Raw genomic sequence first — 6,774 nt, forward strand, 5'->3', positions numbered from 1 at the left:
ATGAATCCAATGGTATCTAACATCAATATGTTTCGATTTTGAATGAAATGAGGAATTCTTGCTCAAATGTATTGCACGCTGACTATCACAATGAAGAACATACCTTTCTTATTTTAATCCCAACTCTTGTAAGAATTTCTTCAACCATAATAATTTCTTGCTTGCTTCTGTGATGACAATGAACTCAACTTCTGTAATGGAGAGAGCTACACATTTCTGTAATCTCGATTGTCATGCAACTGCTTTCCTTGCAAAGTAATCAAATAACTAGAAGTAGATTTCTTACTATCGACATCACCAACCATGTCAGAATTTGTGAACCCATCAAGAATAGGCTCTTCTTTTTCAAAATACAAACTCATCTTTGAAGTGACCTGAAGATACCTCATAATCCATTTCACTGCTGCCCAGTGTTCTTTCCCCGGATTTGACAGAAATCGACTAATAACCCCAACTGCATGGGCAATATCCGGTCGAGTACAAACCATGGTATACATCAAAGAACCAACTGCTGAAGCATAGAGAGTTTTCTGCATCTCATTTTCTTCTTCGTCACTTGTAGGACATTGTCTTAAGCTAAGTTTGAAATGGCCTGCAAGAGGACAATTGACATGCTTTGCTTTGTCCATATTAAACCTCTCAAGAACCTTTTTAATATAATTCTCTTGTGATAACCAGATCAACCCATGTGATCTGTCACGAACGATTCTTATCCCAAGAATTTGTCTTGCTGGACCTAAGTCCTTCATGGCAAAGAACTTATTCAACTCTAACTTCAGCTTGCTAATCTTGCTTGTGTCTTGACCCACAATTAACATATCATCAACGTAAAGAAAGAGAATAGTAAAATTACCATCTAGAAATTTTTTCATAAATACACAATATGTAGTGGTTCTTGAATACCCATGCTCAATCATGAAAAAATCAAATTTTTTGTACCACTGTCTCGGTGCTTGCTTCAATCCGTACAAACTCTTATTCAGTTTGCAAACTAACTAATCCTTATCATTGTCAATGAAACCCTCAGGTTGCTCCATATAAATTTCTTTTTCTAAGTCACCATGCAAAAATGCAGTCTTCACATCAAGCTGCTCAACTTCTAAATTCATACTTGCAGCTATACCAAGTACAGTTCAGATGGAGGACATCTTCACAACTTGTGAAAAGGTCTCATCAAAATCAATTCCCTTCTTCTGACCAAAACCTTTCACAACAAGTCGTGCCTTGAATCTAGGTTGAGAGTTGTTCCCATCATTATTTTGCCTGAAGAACCATTTGTTTTTTAAAATCTTCTTCCCTTTAGGTGGCTTCACCAAATCATAGGCGTGATTCTCATGCATTGATTTCATTTTTTCTTTCATTGCCTTAATCCGCTCAGTTCTATTTTCATGCTCTAAAACTTCTTGATAAGTCTCTGGCTCTCCTTGATATGTTATCATCACATACTCATGTGAAGAGTATTTTCTAGACGGTTGTTTCTCTCTGGTAGATCTCCTTAACGGTGACTGTAGAGGTGGTTCTTGGGGTAACTGCTCCCCCTTAATCTCTGACTCAACATTTTCTTCCTCTACATTATCATGAGATGCTTGCATCTTCTCAATGATATCCTGAACAACAGGTGAATCAAGAGGATCTAAGTCAACAAGATCTCTAGTGCTAGACTCAACTGTCTCAAGCTTGTCAATGTCTTCAATAGTCTGATCTTCCAAGAAAAGAACATCTCGGCTTTTGACAACCTTTTTATCAATTTGATCATATAATTTGTAGCCAAATTCTTCATACTCATAGCCAAGAAATATGCATTGCTTTGCTTTAGGATCAAGCTTCGACCTTTCATCCTTTGGAATATGAACAACAAGCTCTATAGCCAAATACTTTTAAGTGATCATAGGAGACTTCCCTCCCTGTCCAAACTTTCTCTGAAACATCGCCATTCAATGGAATAGAAGGAGACAAATTAATAAGATCAATTGTTGTTCTCATTGCCTCACCCCCAAAAGATCTTGGCAATTTAGATTGTGACAACAAACATCAGACTCTCAAGAATGGTGTGATTTATTCTCTTTGCAATCATATTCTGTTGAAGTATCTTTTTGACTGTCTTTACATGCCTGATGTCATGATTGGTGCAATACTAATCAAATGGCCTAATGTATTCACCATAATTATCCGAGCAAACACATTTCAACTGTCTACCAATTTCTCTTTGAACCATGGCTTGAAAATGCTTAAATACATCTAGAACTTGATCTTTAGTTTTCAGTGTATAAGCCTAAACTTTTCTAGAGTGGTCATTAATAAAAGTAACAAAATATAGTGCACCACCAAGTGACTTAACCTTTAAAGGACCACATACATCAGAATGTACCAAATCTAGAACATGAGATTTTCTAGATACAATGCTTCTACAGAATGATACTCTATTTTGCTTACCATGAAAACAATGAATACATGTTTTTAAAGATGTACCTTTTATCCTCGCTAGAAGCTCTTTCTTGAACAAAACTTGCAATCATTTCTCACTCATATGCTCGAGCCTTCAATTTATGGTAGAGAACCTTTGGACAACTTCTACCTTCAATCACTAAAATTGTTGTTATAGCCTTCATCATCCAACTTTCCAGCAAAGATTAAATTTAGTTGAATATCCGGTACATGCCTCACATCTTTAAGCAACAATTTGCAACCAATATTTATTTTCAAGCAAATGTCACCTATACCGATAATTTTTTATACATCTTCATTTCACATTCGAATATTCTCGAAATCACCTTGTGAGTAAAAAGTAAAGAAATCAGTCCGTGAGGTAACATGAAATGAAGCTTCAGAATTAATTACCCAATATGTCTCTTGTCCAATCAAATTAATGCTAGTATCATAACAGATAATCATGAATTCACCATCTGTGACTGCAACTGTATCATTTTGCTTTTTCTCTGATTTTTTTTTGTTCTACTCTTTGAACTTGAGTTTTTTACACTCTCATTCCATGTGCCATTTCTTGTGACAATAATAGCACTCGAAGTCTTTCTTTGAACTCAAGCTTGAACAGCCTCTAGGTTTATCACGATTGTGCAGAGCCTTACTCTTACTCTTACCACTCCCCCGATTTTCCATCACAAGTGCCTCAGAGTGAGAAAGACCTGATGATTTTCTTCTTGTCTCTCTTCATTCAATAAGCTGCTGGTAACTTGACTCATTGTTACCATTCCATCAGGTGCAGAGTTACTAATTGTGACCACCAGGTTTTTTTCAACTTTCATGAAGTGAATTAAGAAGTAATAAGGCTTGCAACTCATCATCAAAGGTAATTTTCATTGTAGCCAACTGATTCACAATGCTCTTAATCTCATTCAAATGTTCTGCAATAGAAGTACCATCTTTATATTTAAGATTCACAAGCTTTCAAAATAAGAAAACTTTATTCACTGTCGTCTTTCTATCATAAAGACTCTCCAGTTTGGTCAAAAGACCATGTGCTAAATTTTCTGTAGAGACATGATGAAAAATACTATCATCAATCTATTGTCGAATGAAATCGATAACTTTTCGGTCTAGCTTTTTCCACTCGTCATCTTTCATCTCTTCTGGTTTGTTGCTATCACCCTCTATGGGTTCATCCAAATCTTTACAAAACAAAATATCTTTTATTTTTATTTTTCAAGTCATTCAATTTGTGTCATTCAAGCTAATCATACGCTCAACGTTGCTTTTCATAATTTTCACACATAAAATATAACTACTCGAAACTGGATTAACCAAGCTTTGATACCAGATGTTGAGAAAAACAAGCTTTCTCTCAAGTAAAAATCAATGAAAGCAATATATATATATTACATAGCAATAAAAAATTAAAAAAGCACACAAAGATTTACGTGGTTCCCTTAAACTGAGGTACATCCACACCAACTGATAAATCAGTCCCTTCCACTATCTTCAAACAGAGTTTACAAAGTGGCCAAAAGGCATAAGCCTTACAAACACACAAAGGTGTAATGAAAAGTAACAAGAGGAAAGACCTCACCAAATGCTCTAAAGAACTAACCACACGAAGCAACCCAAAAGAAGTGGAGAAGCACTCGTTGCTAGCAGAACCACACTCACTGCTCTACAACAAAAAAAAATCACGCACACTGCCAAGATACTATTGCTTTTCAGCAAATATAGAAAATAGTCCTTGAGACAATCAAAGGTGGTGCTTTGGGAATCCTCTGAAATAATGATAATGAGCAGTTCCAAAGCATGCCATAAATCAGCAGTTATCAAAAGATGGGTCCCCACAAAGGAGGGAAACCCAACATGATAAGCCAGGTGAGGGGAGTTCGTATACCACTACTCCTTAATGACCTCCCTTAATTGTGTTTGACGGTACTAAACTTTCTTCCTGTTTTTGGTATCGTGTAATATACCTAAAATCCCTCTAAATTCCTGCTTAATTAATAGAAGATTATCTTGCCCATCATAATCTTGTGCCCCAAGCTACAAAAAGTAGAGTGGTTTCAAGTTGATGACTTGAAAAAGGTGACAACAGTAGGCAGCCAAGGTTCAACCCCACCACAAAAGCATGAGCATGATATGTCCTATGGGGCCAGAGCACCCAGTTGAAAAAGGAAAGAGCACAACAAACTAGCTAGATTCTTGCGTCCTCTTTTTCTCATCTGAGCTCAAAGTATCTCAATGCGAATTTTCCAAAGATGCCCTTTTTCCAGGTCTACGCCATAGGTGTCTGACGGGTACGCTTATTTCTAAGCTAAACTTGATTGAGTTCATTGCCAGTGAAATTGTGGAAAACTGTATGAATCAACATCCTTTCTTAGATGTGCCTTCATGAACAAGTTCCACATGCATGTTACACATTGGAACGCAAGATAATGGTTGATTAAGTTATGGATTACCTTACACATGATAACTTGATAAAGTTCATCAGCGACAATTGGTCAAAATTCCCTTGATGCTAAATATTATGAGCACATGGTCAAAATTCCCTTGTTGGGATTTTCCGAAGTCAGCTGAGCAACCTCTTGCCGTCTACGTGAATACATCATATGCGTATCCACCTAGAAATTTGCAGTGGTGATTAATGGGGGGAACCATTTAGTGGCCTAGGACAATGTGTATAATCCCAAAGACGAGAGAGGGTTGGGAAAAAACCCTTGCGTGAACATAATGCAGTGTGCCTAGCTAAACTGGGCTGGGCAGTTCTACAAAAGAATTCAAATCTGTGGGTCAGAATCATTCTTAAGAGTAATTTTATTTAGTTTCCCAACTTTATTTCAACCGGCTGTCATTGGTGGAAGAGTCTCATTCATGGCTTTCACACAATTAGCGATGACCTTAAGAGGAGTTTGAGCAATAGACAACAAACATCCTTTTTTGGTTAGACCCTTGGCTCTCCCTGGCACCACTGATAGAACACCTTGACAATGCCGATCACAGAGTCGTTGATCAGATTTCTATATCCCTTGAGAGTGGCAGATGTGCTTTCTAGCGGCCAAGATGTGGCCATTCATGTTCCCTTGCATGTCTAACATCTTCTAGCTAGTGCTGGTATTCAACCCCATCCTTTACTTCTTCACCAAGTAGCAGAGCAAGATTAAGTATCCTTACCGAATGGTGTTTCATTTTCCACCAAAGCAGTTTGGCAGTTGAGTCGGACCCCTCATCTGAATAACCATTTTGCAGGTCTGATTTGGTGTAAACATCACGACCCAAGGGATGTCATTACTTTTTACCTGGTTGTAACACCTCAATCCAGAACCTTTAGAGTCCAAGTCCAATTGGTATTACTTCTCAAAGAGAAAATATCTAGAGTTCACACAGAGAAAACATGGCTATTTTTTTTCTTTAATAGACTCAAATTTTTTAACAAAGTTCATAATTCATAACATGCAAAAAAAAAAAAAATTTATAGGAATGTTCAATGACAATAAATAAAACTAACAAATATCTATGTTGCACAATCGAAGTAGTTGATCACGTCCTGCTTTCGCTAGTGTACCTGAAACCTACATTGTAATTATTTAAGAGAATGAGTCTACAACTCAGTAAAAAATATTTATAAGCAATAAATGACTTTAACTTACAACTATAGTGGGCTTTAAGCTCCTAATCTGAGTTTAGTTTTTGACATACCACACAAGTTTTGTATATTTAAAATTTTTTCTTTAACTCTTACAATCTAACACTCACTCACAACAGACTATAACACTAGGTCGGCTATATCAGTCATAACCATATATAAGCATAGCAACCCGAATAGAATACCTTAATTCTACATTGTTGGTCAGACTATGAACTATACACTATCAGTGATTTCTGGATCACCAGGCATTACAGTGAAACAACAAGGGAGACTCCATTGGTAGTTAGCAGAGAGGTTATGCTCAAACTCGACATGGTTCGTGCTATATCCTAACCATAAATATCTTTCAACCATTTATGGTTGTCTAGAGTCGCATATACTGTGTGAATATAAAACCCTAAGTCATATCTTAAGTTCATTACATTGAATCCTACTCTCAAACTTGTGTTTTACTCATTCTCCTACGAGTGCTATCGTGAAATAATCATGACGGGTCTCATTCTCAATCTCAAAATTATACTAGGTTTCACACTTTGTATCATACTAAGCATGCAACGAGATAAAACCTCTGCATCGTTAAATCATTGGTGACCCACTCTCCATTATGATTGCACTATGATCGTGAACCAAGTAACCTTTTTCACAAGTCACTACTTTTGATATTTAAAGGGTTAAGCATGCTAATCTCAATT

This window comes from Nuphar pumila, chromosome 4 (assembly GCF_984573655.1).
Source record: "Nuphar pumila chromosome 4, dmNupPumi1.hap1.1, whole genome shotgun sequence".
NCBI lineage: Eukaryota > Viridiplantae > Streptophyta > Magnoliopsida > Nymphaeales > Nymphaeaceae > Nuphar > Nuphar pumila.